This window comes from Dreissena polymorpha, chromosome 5, assembly GCF_020536995.1.
Source record: "Dreissena polymorpha isolate Duluth1 chromosome 5, UMN_Dpol_1.0, whole genome shotgun sequence".
Lineage (NCBI taxonomy): Eukaryota > Metazoa > Mollusca > Bivalvia > Myida > Dreissenidae > Dreissena > Dreissena polymorpha.
Genome location: NC_068359.1, coordinates 17,742,933 through 17,763,202, shown reverse-complemented (window position 1 = coordinate 17,763,202; position 20,270 = coordinate 17,742,933). Strand labels below are relative to the sequence as shown.

The window sequence follows — 20,270 nt, the reverse complement described above, 5'->3', positions numbered from 1 at the left end:
CGTTAAGAGTTTACTTGCGTCTACATGCTTGCTTTTCATTACGGGCTGAAATAATGTAAATTAAGTTTGAAATTAGAGTTAAAACATTATAACGAATCTGTCATATTTGTCAGCCGGAATAGCTCAGTTGGGAGAGCGTTAGACTGAAGGTATATACATGCTGAAATCTAAAGGCCCCCGGTTCAATCCCGGGTTCCGGCACGAACGGAACACTGTTCGGCGGCTGACAGCTTTTTGTGAAACCTTAGAACATGCCCGAAAATCAACATCCTACAAGGGGCAATTCCTTTCATATTTAAATTTCACGAAATTCGCTATGTAAACGTTGTATGTAATGTGTGTCTAATCAATGTGTTCAGCATAGACACACATGGCCTAAAGGTTTTGTGTCATATTTGTATAAACATAGTTACACTAATCTTATTGTTTTATTGATATTTTATTAGAAAGTTATGGCACGTGTGCACAAAACTTTTTTTCCTCATCGATGTATATACACCCATTAGGTTCCATGTTGAAATCGTATATATCAAAGGAGATAGAATACAAATTTACATAATGTAAAATCCAAACAAAAGGCAAGAGCTCTTATTTACATGTAAGAAGGTGTATGGTTATGGTTCTTGTGCATGGCATTGCTCCTCATTAATGGCTATACACACATGGAGTTTCGTGTTGATATCACACATAGTGTCTGAGATATAGCCCTGAAAAGTTTGCGATAAACGGATGAGCTGAAGGACAGCCTGACGGACTGACTGACGAACAGACGGACAACGCCAATTCTAAATTCCCCCCCCCCCCTTTGGCGGGGGATAAAAAATAATCCTGGACCGAAATTGACAGTGCTAGTGTGCTCATTTTGCGTCGTTAAGAGTTTATTGCGTCTACATGCTTGCTTTTCATTACGGGCTGAAATAATGTAAATTAGGTTTGAAATTAGAGTTAAAACATTATAACGAATCTGACATATTTGTCAGCCGGAATAGCTCAGTTGGGAGAGCGTTAGACTGAAGGTATATACATGCTGAAATCTAAAGGCCCCCGGTTCAATCCCGGGTTCCGGCACGAACGGAACACTGTTCGGCGGCTGACAGTTTTTTGTGAAACCTTAGAAAATGCCCGAAAATCAACATCCTACAAGGGGCAATCCCTTTCATATTTAAATTACGCGAAATGCGCTATGCAAACGTTGTATGTAATGTGTGTCTAGTCAATGTGTTCAGCATAGGCACACATGGCCTAAAGGTTTTGTGTCATATTTGTATAAAACATAGCTACACTAATCTTATTGTTTTCTAGATATTTTATTAGAAAGTTATGGCACGTGTGCACAACACTTTTTTTCCTCATCGATGTATATACACCCATTAGGTTCCATGTTGAAATCTTATATATCAAAGGAGATAGAATACAAATTTACATAATGTAAAATCCAAACAAAAGGCAATAGCTCTTATTTACATGTAAGAAGGTGTATGGTTATGGTTCTTGTGCATGGCATTGCTCCTCATTAATGGCTATACACACATGCCGACATGGAGTTTCGTGTTGATATCACATATAGTGTCTGAGATATAGCCCTGAACAGTTTGCGATAAACGGATGAGCTGAAGGACAGCCGGACGGACTGACTGACGAACAGACGGACAACGCCAATTCTAAATTCATCCCCCCCTTTTGGCGGGGGATAAAAAATAAGTCTGGACCGAAATTGACAGTGCTAGTGTGCTCATTTTGCGTCGTTAAGAGTTTACTTGCGTCTACATGCTTGCTTTTCATTACGGGCTGAAATAATGTAAATTAAGTTTGAAATTAGAGTTAAAACATTATAACGAATCTGTCATATTTGTCAGCCGGAATAGCTCAGTTGGGAGAGCGTTAGACTGAAGGTATATGTATATGCTGAAATCTAAAGGCCCCCGGTTCAATCCCGGGTTCCGGCACGAACGGAACACTGTTCGGCGGCTGACAGTTTTTGTGAAACCTTTGAAAATGCCCGAAAATCAACATCCTACAAGGGGCAATCCCTTTCATATTTAAATTACGCGAAATGCGCTATGCAAACGTTGTATGTAATGTGTGTCTAGTCAATGTGTTCAGCATAGGCACACATGGCCTAAAGGTTTTGTGTCATATTTGTATAAACATAGCTACACTAATCTTATTGTTTTCTAGATATTTGATTAGAAAGTTATGGCACGTGTGCACAACACTTTTTTTCCTCATCGATGTATATACACCCATAAGTTCCATGTTGAAATCGTATATATCAAAGGAGATAGAATACAAATTTACATAATGTAAAATCCAAACAAAAGGCAAGAGCTCTTATTTACATGTAAGAAGGTGTATGGTTATGGTTCTTGTGCATGGCATTGCTCCTCATTAATGGCTATAAACACATGGAGTTTCGTGTTGATATCACACATAGTGTCTGAGATATAGCCCTGAAAAGTTTGCGATAAACGGATGAGCTGAAGGACAGCCTGACGGACTGACTGACGAACAGACGGGCAACGCCAATTCTAAATTCCCCCCCCCCTTTGGCGGGGGATAAAAAATAATCCTGGACCGAAATTGACAGTGCTAGTGTGCTCATTTTGCGTCGTTAAGAGTTTACTTGCGTTATCATGCTTGCTTTTCATTACGGGCTGAAATAATGTAAATTAAGTTTGAAATTAGAGTTAAAACATTATAACGAATGTGACATATTTGTCAGCCGGAATAGCTCAGTTGGGAGAGCGTTAGACTGAAGGTATATACATGCTGAAATCTAAAGGCCCCCGGTTCAATCCCGTGTTCCGGCACGAACGGAACACTGTTCGGCGGCTGACAGTTTTTTGTGAATCCTTAGAAAATGCCCGAAAATCAACATCCTACAAGGGGCAATCCCTTTCATATTTAAATTACGCGAAATGCGCTATGCAAACGTTGTATGTAATGTGTGTCTAATCAATGTGTTCAGCATAGGCACACATGGCCTAAAGGTTTTGTGTCATATTTGTATAAAACATAGCTACACTAATCTTATTGTTTTCTAGATATTTTATTAGAAAGTTATGGCTCGTGTGCACAACACTTTTTTTCCTCATCGATGTATATACACCCATTAGGTTCCATGTTGAAATCTTATATATCAAAGGAGATAGAATACAAATTTACATAATGTAAAATCCAAACAAAAGGCAATAGCTCTTATTTACATGTAAGAAGGTGTATGGTTATGGTTCTTGTGCATGGCATTGCTCCTCATTAATGGCTATACACACATGGAGTTTCGTGTTGATATCACATATAGTGTCTGAGATATAGCCCTGAACAGTTTGCGATAAACGGATGAGCTGAAGGACAGCCGGACGGACTGACTGACGAACAGACGGACAACGCCAATTCTAAATTCACCCCCCCCCCTTTGGCGGGGGATAAAAAATAAGTCTGGACCGAAATTGACAGTGCTAGTGTGCTCATTTTGCGTCGTTAAGAGTTTACTTGCGTCTACATGCTTGCTTTTCATTACGGGCTGAAATAATGTAAATTAAGTTTGAAATTAGAGTTAAAACATTATAACGAATCTGTCATATTTGTCAGCCGGAATAGCTCAGTTGGGAGAGCGTTAGACTGAAGGTATATACATGCTGAAATCTAAAGGCCCCCGGTTCAATCCCGGGTTCCGGCACGAACGGAACACTGTTCGGCGGCTGACAGCTTTTTGTGAAACCTTAGAACATGCCCGAAAATCAACATCCTACAAGGGGCAATTCCTTTCATATTTAAATTTCACGAAATTCGCTATGTAAACGTTGTATGTAATGTGTGTCTAATCAATGTGTTCAGCATAGACACACATGGCCTAAAGGTTTTGTGTCATATTTGTATAAACATAGTTACACTAATCTTATTGTTTTATTGATATTTTATTAGAAAGTTATGGCACGTGTGCATAAAACTTTTTTTCCTCATCGATGTATATACACCAATTAGGTTCCATGTTGAAATCGTATATATCAAAGGAGATAGAATACAAATTTACATAATGTAAAATCCAAACAAAAGGCAAGAGCTCTTATTTACATGTAAGAAGGTGTATGGTTATGGTTCTTGTGCATGGCATTGCTCCTCATTAATGGCTATACACACATGGAGTTTCGTGTTGATATCACACATAGTGTCTGAGATATAGCCCTGAAAAGTTTGCGATAAACGGATGAGCTGAAGGACAGCCTGACGGACTGACTGACGAACAGACGGACAACGCCAATTCTAAATTCCCCCCCCCCCCCTTTGGCGGGGGATAAAAAATAATCCTGGACCGAAATTGACAGTGCTAGTGTGCTCATTTTGCGTCGTTAAGAGTTTACTTGCGTCTACATGCTTGCTTTTCATTACGGGCTGAAATAATGTAAATTAGGTTTGAAATTAGAGTTAAAACATTATAACGAATCTGACATATTTGTCAGCCGGAATAGCTCAGTTGGGAGAGCGTTAGACTGAAGGTATATACATGCTGAAATCTAAAGGCCCCCGGTTCAATCCCGGGTTCCGGCACGAACGGAACACTGTTCGGCGGCTGACAGTTTTTTGTGAAACCTTAGAAAATGCCCGAAAATCAACATCCTACAAGGGGCAATCCTTTTCATATTTAAATTACGCGAAATGCCCTATGCAAACGTTGTATGTAATGTGTGTCTAATCAATGTGTTCAGCATAGGCACACATGGCCTAACGGTTTTGTGTCATATTTGTATAAACATAGTTACACTAATCTTATTGTTTTCTTGATATTTAATTTGAAAGTTATGGCACGTGTGCACAACACTTTTTTCCTCATCGATGTATATACACCCATAAGTTCCATGTTGAAATCGTATATATCAAAGGAGATAGAATACAAATTTAAATAATGTAAAATCCAAACAAAAGGCAATAACTCTTATTTACATGTAAGAAGATGTATGGTTATGGTTATTGTGCATGGCATTGCTCCTCATTAATGGCTATACACACATGGAGTTTCGTGTTGATATCACACATAGTGTCTGAGATATAGCCCTGAAAAGTTTGCGATAAACGGATGAGCTGAAGGACAGCCGGACGGACTTACTGACGAACAGACGGACAACGCCAATTCTTAATCCCCCCCGTCCTTTGGCGGGAAATAAAAAATAATCCTGGACCGAAATTGACAGTGCTAGTGTTCTCATTTTGCGTCGTTTAGAGTTTACTTGCGTCTACATGCTTGCTTTTCATTACAGGCTGAAATAATGTAAATTAAGTTTGAAATTAGAGTTAAAACATTATAACGAATGTGACATATTTGTCAGCCGGAATAGCTCAGTTGGGAGAGCGTTAGACTGAAGGTATATACATGCTGAAATCTAAAGGCCCCCGGTTCAATCCCGGGTTCCGGCACGAACGGAACACTGTTCGGCGGCTGACAGTGCACAATCATGTGCTACCGTCAGTCCCCTTAGTCGTAACCGGCGATTGAGCGGGACATCGGGATATCTCACATAGTGTCTGAGATATAGCCATGAAAAGTTTGCGATAGAAGGATGAGCTGAAGGACAGCCGGACGGACTGACTGACGAACAGACGGACAACGCCAATTCTAAATCCCTCCCTAAGTCGTGTAAGTATTCTTGTATTTTATTTATCATGAAAACGGACAATAATAATGCTGTTAATATTAAACATGTACGATCATTATTTGCTACCATCAGTCCCCTTAGTCGTAACCGGAGATTGAGCGGGACATCAGGAATTTCTTATATACACCGACATAGGGAGCTTTCCAGTTGGGAGAGTTGGGAATAGCTCAGTTGGAAGAGCGTTAGACTGAACGTATATACATTCTGAAATCTGAAGGCCCCCTGTTCAAAGGATCCCTGCAGATCTTCAACCTCCCTGCCTTCCATAAATAATTTCATTAAGTTATATAACATGATGGAAAATAACACACTGTTATGTTGATTTTGGCTTATAATCACATATATCTAGGATGGTGCATCTGATATTTTCGAAAAAAATAATCAAATGATTTACATGCGTACCCTATTGCTATGTACCTTTAAAATCGTATCCAAGCCATCATTCGTGTAAAATACGCCCAACATATGTAGGCTTTTATTTAAAAAACCTGCAATAAAATACCTAACTAGTGTGTATATTTATCAGTATTTCCTTAATATTATGACCCGCAAGATATGTATTATGTTGCAGATACAAAGATGCACACTCGTTTCATCAGTATTTGCCTTATATTATGATCCTGAATACAGGTATATAAATATTAGATTCTGTAGCAGATACAAAGATGCAAACTTGTTGCAAGCAAAACCTTTCCTTTTTAAAGTAAAACAGGTTTAACAGTTTTTATAAATTGGTCAGATATATGAGGTATTATTTTTGACATATTTATGCAGTGCGAAGCTTATTATGGTGTCCTAAAACTAATTATAAATCACATAGAGTAAAACAAGATATAATTTCTGCATATTTAAGTGTGTGTGAGCTATTGGAAAATTTATTTCTGTTAAACTTTGTATCAATTTAAAAAATGAAAATTAGTTTTTTGGTTCAAATACAGTGATTTGTTAACTCTTACCTCACCCACAATCCTTTAACGACTGTAAGCTATTGCAAAAAATACGGCTAATTACAGATATCTAACATAATTAAAAATTCTTAAATGCACGCAATGGTAAGAAGTTGTATTTGATTTCGTTGAAAAATGATATGTAATCTTTCCATCGTAAACGGTGACCTTCCAAGTTATATTTCAATTGAACTATATATTTAATATTTTAGTAACATTATTTTTCAAACATTTTTTGAAAACAATTTTAGCATAACGATTTGATTTAAAGTCAGTGAGAATGCATTGTGATGTGAAGTTTATATATTTTGTTTTAATTAATTTTGTTTTAAGAAGTTGGGCTTTGACAGAAAGATATACGAGTCGTATTAGTGACGTGTAGCCTTTTGCGATTATTTAGGCGTTTGAGCACGGTTTGAGAGGGAATCTGGTATCTTTCGTTGTATTCCTTCGTTCCGCGGAAAATTTGTGTTTACATTTTTAACACTCTAGAGGCCACATTTATTATCTGATTTTTATGAAACTTTGTCAGAAGATTTGTGTCAATGATATCTTCGACGAGTTCGAATATCGTTCCGGTTTATTGAAAAACATGGCCGCCAGGGGCGGGGCATTTTTCCATATATGGCTAATGATAGTAAAAACTTGTTAAAACACTAAAAGTCATATTTATTGTCCAATCTCTATAACACTGGGTCAGAAAATTTGTTTTAATGATATCTTGAATCCTTTAGGAAATAGTTCGGTCCGTTGAAAAACATGGCCGCCAGGGGTCGGGAATTTATCGGGGAATTTATCCTAATATGGCTATAGTCAAACCTTGTTAGCAGTCTGAAAGTTACATTAAGTATATTATTTTATAAAGAAGAACTTTACTTTATTCACGCTCGTTTTTGCCATCTGCTATTTATTTATGGAATTCCTTACACATTGATATCCGCAACATTGGCACCATTTCAAAGTTTAAATATACGCTGAAACAAATAATATTTAATTTATGCGACGACAATCTTTTGTAATTTTATACCGGAGATAGAAACTCATCAATTGTACATTCCCGTTTAAGAAATAATTGCAGCAACTTAAACTCAGACCTATTTAATAATCATTTAGCAAACACTCCTTTATGTTCATGCGGAAATGAGGATGAAAATGTTGAGCATTACTTTTTTTGTTGTCCTACTTACCGTTTGCAACGATTTGCTCTTTTTACTGCGAAACGATCATTTCACCCCTTTAACTGTGAACTGCTCCTTTTTGGTAAGCCCTGATTAAATAATGAAAAAAAAACACATTTATTTTTAACGAAGTTCAAATATATATTTATGCGACACAACGATTTATAACATAGCTAACACAATTCTAATGCTGGACAGGACTTATTACTTTCGTTATTTTTATCATTTTAACTATTATTTACCATCATTATTATTTACATTATTATTATTATTATGATTATTATTTTCATTATTATTATTATTATTTTATAATAGTTATTATTGACACTTATTTAATTATTATTTTATTAGTATTTATATAATAATTATAATAATAATAGTAGTAGTGATAATAATAATAATAATTATTATTATTATAACTACTATTATTGTTACTATCATTATAATTATATATACTAGAAAAATCATTTCCCTAATAAAATCATTATATTTATTGCGTTTTGTGTTCTCTACTGTGAACGTTGTTAATGACATAATTTAATTTGTGTATGTCTCTCACCATTATAATAAGTTAAAACTTACCCAATAGAAAGACCCCCGATAATGTTGTAGAACTTTAGGTCTAACTCTTTTTTCATAATGTATGTATGGACCAAATGTATAAATTTGTATAAATATCATGCTTTTGGAAATAAAATATGTTTAAAGTAAAGAATGCAGGTAATGGTTTGTTTTGCATGTTCTGTGATTTCTTTGAGAAGGAACTCTGTAGAAGCGATAATTTAGTAATACATTTAAAGTAACTAAAATTCAGCAAAATTAGCAGCACAATTAACCTGGCCATTATTATTGTATTTTAACTACTGTAACAGAAGTTATTTTTTGTCTTTGAGTAGTTTTTGCTTATGTCCCTTTGCATGCAAACAGTACCTTTTTTATTTTAAAGTCAAATATGATATGAATTTAAAAACATTTACAATCTTTCTCTGATATAAACATATTGTCTCATGAGCTATTAAGAACTGCACCGCTTCAATCGGCTTTTTACTACCTACTCCTTTGAATACTAATATCCTATAACTCTGAATCGGTGAATTTAAATGCAACAAATACATATAAAACATATGAACACAAAACACAAGTGTAACATGTAATATGTTCCTCCCCCCCCCACACACACACAAAGAAACAAACAAACCCACAACAACAAAACAACAATAAACAAACCGTTCCATAACAAACGCATGATAACAATGCAACAATATCAGTTTTTTAGGCAAAGTATCACTGTGAAAAGAAGCAATCTATATTTAAAAAAACAGCAACAACATCAAAAACATTTTTTGAACAAATGCCTTTCAGGCTACATGCTTATTTGGGGCTCTGGATGTATTTCAGTAAACACCGATGTGACAGGAGGTGCCTGTGTGACATGGGTAACAGCCCATATAACTTTAAGGGAAACAACCCACGTCTTTTGCCACTCTCTTTAGATAATGAAGGTAACACTTGGATGATCTCCCGTGTATAAAGATAAACTAAAAAAGTTGTTTACTTGCATGTATTAATTCAGCCTATGTAAACATTATTTTACGTATTGCAATCGTTTTATATGATGAAACATTAATGAAGATAGTGTATGTAAGTTCTCAATTAATAAAACGTTGAACATGAGTTCACCAATTACTACAGGTATACTATAGACAACAACAAAAATGCTATATAATCGCTAGACTTTGAAATAAAGTTTGCAATTTACTTTTCTCACCAATTACTACAGGTATATTATAAACAACAACAAAAATGCTTTATAATCGCTAAAACCGAATATAAAAAAACAACTAAATATTACAAGAAATATCTTTTTAAAAGGTAGTCGGCGTAAATGCTGACTTTGAAATAAAGTTTGCAGTTTACGTTTCTAAATAATTAAATTGAAAACAAAAGTTTAACTATTGTGTTTGTTAACTTGTAAGTCACATATTCGCCGCATGAAATGTGTGTTATCAACTAATCATCGTCAAACCACACATTAGTGTAAGTAGATACAAATTATACTTCGGGAGTGCACATCATATGTGTCCTCACATGCCTTATTATTCGTGTATTTCTTCACCATCGAAGTATGTAAAGATTTGATTTACACGCAGTTTTCTTTCGACACATTAAAATCACAATTTCATAGCCGCGTCATGTGAAAATGGGTCTTATGCGTTTCGGCCAGCGTATCTTAAGTCCAGTCTGTGCATTTGCGCAGTCTACTGGCGATGTTGTTCGCTATAAAATTACCCAATGTGTTATGGTATCGTTATGTATCTCCAGACCAGACTGAGAGATGCGCAGGCTGAGTGGGCTATACGTATGATGGGCGCATATGGAATAAGAACCATTTTCGCATGACGGGGTCATTAAAAATCTCATCGCGAATTGTAAATGGCACATTTTAGCACAATGCTTTTTGAAACAAAACTGTATTCAAAATAGCAAATTTGTAAATAAGGGCAGCCTATCCAGGCGTTTAGGAACGATTTCTAGACGTGCTGACCGAGTACGGCAACCATTTGTGGTTGGATAATTAAACGATTTTCCTCTTATCCTGACACTATACTATTTGTTTGTTTTCTAATCTTGAAAGCAAAACTGTGTTTATCGATAGTTAATTATATATTCCCCGGACGATTTAGTGAACGAGTACTGACCCTGAAATTCTGCGAGATGGATTTTAACGCGTAATTGTAACTGGGCAACAATTTGTGTCACACGCACACACACACGCTTGCACGCGAGCACGCACGCACACACGCACGCGCGTACACACACACCATACACAAAGATGGATTAAATCTGTTATTCTATATGCAATTATATTTTAAGAATATTCATAAATTGTTTTTTGCCTTTGAACATTCTCTCTAAGTTTCTCGTTTAACACATTCTTAAAAAATAACAAGATATTTTTAGAAAGCTGTCATAATAATTATCTTGAATAGAATTGTAGCATCAAAATATACACTGTTTTCATTTCTTAAATCAATAACAAAACAACAAACAAGTAATATCCTATAAACATTTAAATATAGCAATACATGCACGATAAGTCATCATAATCTAAATTTTTATCATGAAATATTGTCAGCCTCACAAAACATGCTTTCGATTGCTAAGATGACGAGGATTTTGCGTTTAATGTACGTGTTTACGATGTCCCTCACGAATATCCTCAGAGGCTTCTGAAATATGTGCAGACAGAAGAAGATATTTATTGGGGATAAATAATTTGTATCATGACGGTTAATTCATTCTTTGTTTGAATTCGAAATAAGAATGTTCCAATAATCAAGTGGAAAATTTGCTTTTTTAGCAATTATATATATGTGTGTGTGTGTAATTTATTGTGAATCAAGTATTTATTAATGAAAATTCTCTCTCTCTCTCTCTCTCTCTCTCTCTCTCTCTCTCTCTCTCTCTCTCTCTCTCTCTCTCTCTCTCTCTCTCTCTCTCTCTCTCTCTCTCTCTCTCTCTCTCTCTCTCTCTCCTCTCTCGCTCTCTCTCTTTAATGTTATAATGCAATTAACATTTTTGTAAGCAATCTAAATTTGCAACCCTGTTTACCTAAAACATAAACACCGAGAAGGGTTCAGTGTTTTCGTGGTAGTTACGGTTCAAAATTTTATCAATTTCAAATGACGATTTCTCGTGAAAATAAAATGATTTCATATGAAGATATATTTTCGGTACGAGCAGGGACCTAAATGTAATTGATATGAGTTACTTCGCCTTTGGGTATTTTTTTTAAACTTTATTTTCAAATTTGAGACATCAAGTTCGAAAATTGATCCTGCAACACACTTTTCATGAGTAACGGTAAAAATACTCTATTCGAATTTGCAGTTATTTTGAGTCAATTCAGAAGGAATATTTATCATATTTGTATAAACCATATTTATTATTTGCAAACATTAACCCATTTATGCCTAGCGTCTAGAAAAAAAAAGCATTGGCAAACAGCGTAGACCCAGATGAGACGCCGCATGATGCGAAGTCTCATAAGGGGCTGCGCTGTTTGCTTAAAGGAATTTCTGTAAGAAATATTCTAAATAAAGAAATAAATATACTAGACATCCCTCATTTTGGAAATAAATTGATCCAATTTAGAAGGATGGGAGAGTCCACTAGGCATAAATGGGTTTACAAAAAAGTACATACCCTAGTTCAACTGAGAACGCATCATTTAATAGCACGTGAAAAATATGATGTAATGCATATGCTGATTATTTTACATGTGTTTTGTAAATTTAATTTGTGAAGATACGTCTGCTAATTGAAACATTGGCCATACATTGGGTCATCCCAACGGGCAGCTCGCAGGTGGTTGGCGTTCATTAAGTCGCTACCGGGCTACCGATACTAGATAATCCCGACAGACAGCCGATGGGTTGTTTGACGTGTACTAGTTCACTATCGGAGGATAACTCTTTTTTTCTCATCAATGGGCCAATGACTGAGCTGCTTTATGGGCTGAATGCGCTAAATAGTTTGTATATGTCAACCTTTCTTATAAAATGTCTATACAAGCTATATTTGCTACATAGGCTAATGAATAGACTACACGTGCTATTAGGATGTTCAAGTCACCCATCCTAATTACTTTGCATTAGCATTTAAGGTGATAGCAGCATTGCCTCACTCCGGTTCTTAATGATGGTTGACAAAAACCTTTTCAACAAAATTAAATTATGAGCATATTTAAAGAGTTACAGGTTTTACAGTTGGAATCATATGTAATAGTATTAGAAATTGTATTTTGATCTTCATAAAGCAGGATTGTTTGGTCATAACAAATCACGTTTGCAAGAAGACCTCGATTATTACTATCAAAATATTTCGAAATGTATTAATTTGAAACCAATTTACTTTTTCCAACGTCATGTAAAGTATTCTGGAGTTAGATAAATTATGCGAATGTTTAAGAAACTAAAAGCAAGCGATCACGCCCTAGATTGTGTTGGCTCGTGCGAAGGGCGTTTTACCTTAGTACCAACAGGGTAACAGGCTGTCCACCTACCAGGGTAATGTAATGGATAATCAGTGGCAATATATGTATCCCGGAAAAACTGATTTTTGGAAAAACCCACTAATCTGCTGGTACAAATAAAGCTGACCCATTTATAATCCTTTCAAAATCACACACCGTATAAACCGTTATGATTTTAACTAAGTTATCATTGGTTGATATAACTGACCAGCGTTAATTGTACCGGGATTATTAGTGGGTTTTTCTAAACTCGTGCTTTTCCGGGATCAGTCTATTAAGTACCGTCTCCTCTAATCGATTACGCGTGAAACCAGTCAGCCGCGAATGTTAGGAACGTAAACAAGTTTCTTATGTTTTTGGGTTATATACGTTTTACCTCGGGCGGTAGATACAGGATGTCATTAAACCTATTTATGCCTAGCGTCTAGAAAAAAGGCCTTGGCAAACAGCGTAGACCCAGATGAGACGCCACATGATGCGGCGTCTCATCTGGGTCAGCGCTGTTTGCTTAAAGGAATTTCTGTAAGAAATATTCTAAATATAGAAATAAATATACTAGACATCCCTAATTTTGGAAATAAATTGATTTAGAAGGATGGGAGAGTTCACTAGGCATAAATGGGTTAAAATATGAGATGTGACAGGAACGCACATAAAAACAGTTGTGAAAACGCCGCGGGACATGTTATAAAACTCTCACATACATACACACGCGCATAAGGAATGTCGCAATACACCCCCGAGTATGAAATGAAGTAGGACGTAACATGCCGTATGGGCCCTAAGGAAATCCTTTAATAATATCCTAAATATCCTATTCAGAAATGTCCAGCACCAGCAGGAGCACCAGCAGCAGCACCAGAGGTAGCAGCACCAGCAGAAACAGGAGCACCAGCAGCAGCAGCACCACCACCGCCAGCACCAGCAGCAGCACCACCTTAAGCACCAGCAGGAGCAGCAGCAGCACAACCACCAGGAGCAGCACCAGCAGCAGCACCAGCACCACCAGCATCAGCAGCAGCACCAGCAGCAGCACCAGCAGCAGCACCAGCAGCAGCAGCACCAGCAGCAGCAGCACCACCAGCAGCAGCACCAGCAGCAGCAGCACCAGGAGCAGCAGCACCAGCAGGAGCAGCAGCAGCACCAGCAGGAGCAGCAGCAGCACCACCAGCAGCAGCACCACCAGGAGCAGCAGAAGCAGCAGAGGCAGCAGCAGCAGCACCACCACCACCATCACCACCACCACCACCACTACTTATGCGTATTTGAATCTTTATCAGTACACGGATTTACGTGAATATTCTGCTGCCATGCTAGAGTTGTGTCTCAACGGACATTCACGATTGACCTCAGGGGTTAAGCATCCTTTACAACGAGTATATTTGCAAATGATTGTCTATATTCATTTATTAGAATATTGCAGATCTCATTCGGACTCCTCGAACCCTGACATTTCAAACTTTGAATCATTTAATCATTTGATATTTTTTGCTAATAAAACGTGTCCGTTTTTGTAAATAAATACCCTTATCAATGTTTGTCATTTAAATTGTCGGACAAAAATAGAATTCGAATCTCATGCATGAATTCAGTCGAATAAATATCATTGTAAATTATTTTTTTCTTAATTTCCATTAAGTTTAATGCCCATGATTTACATTTTACATTTACATATTTTACTTGCATACATTACGTTTACCCTTAAATTTAATGTAGTGTACTTTTAATATTCAGGGTTGCTCATTCGTTGGCGTTTAGTTATTTAAGCAAGATTTTAAGTGGTTTTGGAAATTTATCTTTATATCTTGAGGAAATATAGACTTGTTATGCGTTTTCACAAAATTAAAACTTCAAAGCAAGTCGCAATATTTAGCTTACCAGGATCAGATTTTTTTTTAATTTTATAAAAAACTTATAAAATCGTTACCATGCGCTATTTATAGAAATATTGACGAATTAATTATCAAAATACGAGTTTTTTTTAGAAAGTACTATGCAAGTACAAGAAATTCAATAAATAAACACTAAACGTTAGGCTTAGTTTGTTTTGAATTTATAATAAATACATACATTTACCGCAATATAGTGTGTACTTAATAAACTAATACACGCTTATTACTGCTGACGGGCAATACTTTACTTTTTGTTCAATCAACGTTATGATCGGTTTGAGCCCCTTCGCCAGATTCCTAATTGATATTCGTGTATTATTCATCGATTCCAAACAAAATACTCATTTCGTGATATGAAAGCCATTACATTAAGGTTATAACGCAACTTGATGAAATTTTATAACTGTGAATTTAGTTATAGATTGGCGGCTGTAGATATTATTATTCTTAATTTAACCCGATTTATCTTAAAAATTATGAAAATTTACATAATAAAATTGCACCAGTTATTGGTCTATGATGTACATTTGCTGTACGCTTTTTATTTTAAAAGTGGCCTAAAAGACATTTTACAACATTAACAACAACAACAGCAATAACACGAGATGTAAACCAGCTGAACGTTCTAACGTATATTGTATGTAGCATTACTTTTATTTATGTAAGCATTATGAGTATGAAGTACATGACTCTCTGATAGGCGTGGAAATCATTTTAGCACATATCACAAAATTAAAGTGAAACATGAGCTTTTCTCGAGCAATATACGTATTATCATGTTTTGCTCGAGAAAACAGAGTTCTTTGATTCGAAGAATCCATGGTTATTGTTTCAATATTAGAATTTCAAATTATTCTCTGTCTGACGCTTCTACAACATCCGGCTAACAACGACAAATCTTTGAGTGGATGTTAGGATTTTATTTTAATGAGCTTCGGACTCTACTTGACTGGTAACGGAAAATTGAGTTAATTGAGAAAAAACGAAATAATTTAAGCTTCAATAAACTAGGATGTACAATATTTAATTTGTTTTTGATGATAGTCATCACATTAAATTTAAATGCTGTTGATGTTTGGTAATGACGCTTTTACATCAATATGTGCTTAATAGTTGTTTTCGTCTTAACGACTCATCTGAAACGTATGGGGAATGGTCGCATCACACGTTTAGTCTGGTGAAATATTTTTTCTATTAATGGTTTAAACCCTTCAAGCATGTAAATGAGCAGTGTATTTTAAGTTCATGATATTGCATACAATACGCAATAAACAGTAAGAGCTTGGGTAAGCCATGCGTCACCTTAAATGTAATGACTTAACATTGACAGACTCTATCTGGTAGTTTTGAGCGACAAACATTCTAAAATGGGATTATATTTGCAGCAATTTATTTTGAAATCCTTAATCACAACGCGAGATTAAGTTCAAGTTCAAGAGTAAGTTTGGAAACCTCCACCAACCGACCTATAGGAAGAACGAGCGAATGAAAAAATCATTGTTACATATATACACCGACACCTTTCTGTTATTTGGAGCTAAAGACACGTACCGTCCAACATGTTCTTGAATGACTATGTACCGATTGATTAAAAAAAAGATTTCGTTGATATGATGTTTCACTTGATTTCCTACAATTTTGCAATCATGTACAGATTTTGACTTTATATGTTTGTGTGATAGAGACATTGATCCTTAAGCTCAAAATCAATACAAACGTTACGCTTACATTGTATCGAGTGCATTATCAGCAAATTGTCTGCAAGCATATAAGAAGATTGTGTTACCCAGCTCGTTTTCCAGTCTAAGGTATGATAGAAAAAGATTTTTTTAAGCTTCATACTTGAAAACTATTTTAACTCAAATATTAAAATAAATATTAAAAAGTCAGAAATGGTAGTGATTTAAATTTGATGTTGGGATTTCATTACATTGTATATGTTGTTTGGCTGTTTGTTTGTGATACAGGATATGGCGTAGGGTAAAACTGTCTAAGAATTTCAATAACATCCGTTTGTACAGTGGTTTTTAAGCTTTAATATATCAAGCGTGATAACAGTGAGTCAATTAGATTTGTGGTGACTTATGTTGCGGATGTGTTTTTTTCATAAATGTTAACTGAAATCCACCCATATCTGTAAGAGCTGTTTAGGCAGATTTTAAAATTTATTTATCAAAATTATATATTGATAATAATTTATCTAAAGCTAAAATGCTCAATACTATGTGTAAAATGCAATAAAAGCATTGGGTTACCGCATTATCATGAATCGGCCATATAGTCGGGTCAATTTATGAAAAATACCACTCAACCCCCCAAAAGTGCTACAAAAGGTATTTTAACTGATCCTGGTAGGGTAGAATGGCCTTTATAACATATCAAAAGTTTACCAATATCGGACCACCGGAAAGTTTTGTATTTTTCTAAGACGGCGTCCAAGATGGCCGCCAAAACCTACCAATGATGATAACTATGTGAGTATCCACTCAAATTTCATGATTTTGGTGTCTAAACTTAGGTTTTTGGGGGCAAATAACACATTAAGCTAATAAAAATGTAAGTATATTACGTAACAGAGAAATCCAACATGGTGTTTAAATGACTGCTAATACAATGACTGCAAGTGCATAACTATTGACTCAAACGTGTTATTCTTTTTCGCAATTTTATAATAAATAGATTTTCATGTTTTGTTTTAAATAGTTACCCTTAGTATAACCGTGTATTCCGTTATTAAAGCTCAAGCGTCATAAACAACAAAATATAAGACCAGAACAACATTATACAAACATATCCGACCTGCGTGTGCTAAACACTGCCTCATGCTTGTTTTTTTTTAGGGTTGCGTTAACAATGCCATTATATTAGGCCCTTGTTGTGTTTATTGCAGCATTTCAAATCAGAGCATTAAACAAGATATTATTGTATCTTTTTTTCATAAATGGTTAAATTATGAGTGCAGACACATCCAGGCAAGATTTGTGTCCAATATGCAAGGAGATGAATGAGATTTCAAAGAATAACTGGGGTGCTATTCAGTGGAAGGGATTGAAGGGAGTAAATGAAGCTAGTGTAAAGCGGAAGTATTATCTTGTTACTGAGGCTGGCACTTAAGTACATTTAAATGTCGTCATCAGTACACAAGTGATAATAACATTAAAAGTTATGCTGTACAAAAGAGAACCACAAGGAAATCAAGTGGAGGTTTTGAAAGTCATAAAGACTGCAAACCTTGTGTTTGTAAGGTTCATTGGACACAGTGCATTTTGGCTGGGCACGTACTGACCAATTTGTTTTAGAGGCCTGTGATTCCCGTTCAGATGTCATTTGGTTTTTCTATGGAAAAGACACAATGCGCAAGGTTGCGGCAGTTGGTCATGCTATTATTGAAGCAGTTCGTTCACAAGCTGTCATTACTAGTGAGACTTGCCGTTCAAATCAATCATCAACAACGTCCGAAGGTAATTGTCGAATGCAGCGGATTTTGTTGAACCTGACATCATGGGCAGTGATATAGATATATAAATCTCTTCCTCCCCCCCCCTCCCCCCATCGCGGACGAATTTTCTGATCTGCAAAAACAGGCCACAGAGCTGAACACTTGAAATAAGACAATATTCCTATCTCGGAGTACCGGTTGGTAAGGCATGCTTGTACTGAGGTAGTATTCGAGGACCTGATGCGTTTTCTGGATTATGACAAGAGAGTCGATATTGTGTGAGAAGTCTTCTTCAGCATCAAGCAGGCAACACCGAATTGGCAGGGAATGAGGCATATTTTGCCGCAGGAAAGCCAGCATCCTGAGCAGTCGTCAGTCAAATTTTAGCCTATAATCATTTGTATTCTGGGGATAAGTCGTGCATTATGTCAACATTAGACTCTGTTTGTAACCTGGCCATGAAGCACACCCTTCCCACCATGTTAACGTTTGGCAAACCATTGTATTGGAAGGCTGCCGAAATCATCATTGATGTGCCACAAAGTAGTTGCCTGAAAAGTATTGTTCTGATGTTAGGGTGTTTTCAAACACTCATTCACTTACTGGGGACCATAGGATTTATCATTGAAGGAATCGGTCTAAAAACATACTTGAGACTATTTATGGGGAAAATGCCATTGGGCAGATTATGTCAGGGAAAGCTGTTCAGACGGCTTTGCGGGGCCATTCTCGTGTTGACAAGTGCCTACACAGCAAGCTTATATCAGGAAGGTCCCGACATTAAGATACTGCTTGTTCAGGCAGAGGACTTGTACTCTTCCATTCTGATGGGCGAGGCTACGCAGATGGTCCATGTTCTTACATAAAGATCAAACTCGAGACTGCTACAGAGAAGAAGAAACATGAACATGCCCAAACCACAAAGGCAAGCCAATTATTGCTGAATTATCAAATTATGGTAAGCAAGGCAAGGATGTTGATCAAGGCGGGTTGTACTGGTTGTTGGATGATGCCTTTGCGTCTTTCCGTCTTTGCTGCAGCTGGGTACTTCAATTATCTGCGATCTGCTTACATTGCTCTGCTCAGCACAGCTCTGACTAAAAGGGGAACAGAGAGGTCGAACTTCCTTTCCTGTAACTGCTATTGCATACACTCAAAGAGCGAAAAACTGCAGCACCTTTAGCGCTTTGATTATCACACGCTTTTAAACTAAATAAAATACATCTCAAAGGGACCTTTTCACAGATTTGGGCATGTATATAAGTTTTTCATTTAATGCTTTATATTGATAAATGTAAACATCTGATCGAAATAGCTTCAGTAAAAAACAAAAATAAAATTAAAGAAAGAAAAAAGTAACCCCCAACTCGGCTCGAACCACTGACCCCTGGAGAAAAAGTCTAGCGCTTAGACCACTCGGCCATTCCTGTTCACACAATGAATGATGTATTTTTACACTTTATATAAGCAATCTTCATAGTCTCACAAAATATAACGACAACAACAGAACTCTCCAAATAATTCAATCGTTTCGCGTTGCAACGCTTTATATTTTTCAGGTTTTTAAATCGTCAACAGATGACTGTAATGGATATTTTAAAGCATGGTAAATGTTCAGTATTACTGTTTCCTCACAAATATCATAACTACAACGAAAAGTGGCGAATCTAAAACAATTCTTTTAGTTAAAAGTTGTTTACTATTGTGACGTCATTTCATGTTGACGAGGGCATTGCACCAAAATAAAGCCATGCGATTGGTTAGTTATTGATTATGTAGCCAATGAAAACGCTTAAAAATGTTGTTTTACACATGGTAATATACAAAAATGCGTAATGTTTGTATTATATTGAAAACAAGTTATAGCATGTGATAAAATATGATTCAAGCTATTAAACTTTATTGCAAGGAAATTCAACAGGACACAAAATAACGAAACAATTTGTTTTTATTTTACACTAAATTGAAAAACAACAAATAACTACATGTTTCTACATATTGTACGCAATAAGCAGTAAATGAATATAAAAATAATAAGTAAACAATAAATGTAGACATTGTAATCATTTTTAAATAAAATAATGTAAAATACCAACAATGTCTTTGTTGATATGATGAAAACAATAAG

At 36.0% G+C, this 20,270-nt stretch overlaps 6 non-coding genes across 6 annotated transcripts; all 6 read left to right on the top strand.

Moving 5' to 3' along the window:
• The first annotated feature begins 112 nt into the window (after positions 1 to 112).
• Trnaf-gaa (transfer RNA phenylalanine (anticodon GAA)) lies at positions 113 to 201 on the top strand. The gene is given in 2 exon segments: positions 113 to 149; positions 166 to 201. It is a non-coding gene; the product is annotated as a tRNA-Phe (tRNA).
• A 778-nt stretch (positions 202 to 979) lies between these two features.
• On the top strand, positions 980 to 1,068 carry Trnaf-gaa (transfer RNA phenylalanine (anticodon GAA)). The gene is given in 2 exon segments: positions 980 to 1,016; positions 1,033 to 1,068. It is a non-coding gene; the product is annotated as a tRNA-Phe (tRNA).
• A 787-nt stretch (positions 1,069 to 1,855) lies between these two features.
• On the top strand, positions 1,856 to 1,946 carry Trnaf-gaa (transfer RNA phenylalanine (anticodon GAA)). The gene is given in 2 exon segments: positions 1,856 to 1,892; positions 1,911 to 1,946. It is a non-coding gene; the product is annotated as a tRNA-Phe (tRNA).
• A 1,644-nt stretch (positions 1,947 to 3,590) lies between these two features.
• On the top strand, positions 3,591 to 3,679 carry Trnaf-gaa (transfer RNA phenylalanine (anticodon GAA)). Its single transcript is given in 2 exon segments — positions 3,591 to 3,627; positions 3,644 to 3,679. It is a non-coding gene; the product is annotated as a tRNA-Phe (tRNA).
• Positions 3,680 to 4,459: 780 nt separating this feature from the next.
• Positions 4,460 to 4,548, top strand: Trnaf-gaa (transfer RNA phenylalanine (anticodon GAA)). Its single transcript is given in 2 exon segments — positions 4,460 to 4,496; positions 4,513 to 4,548. It is a non-coding gene; the product is annotated as a tRNA-Phe (tRNA).
• Positions 4,549 to 5,323: 775 nt separating this feature from the next.
• On the top strand, positions 5,324 to 5,412 carry Trnaf-gaa (transfer RNA phenylalanine (anticodon GAA)). Its single transcript is given in 2 exon segments — positions 5,324 to 5,360; positions 5,377 to 5,412. It is a non-coding gene; the product is annotated as a tRNA-Phe (tRNA).
• Positions 5,413 to 20,270: the final 14,858 nt, after the last annotated feature.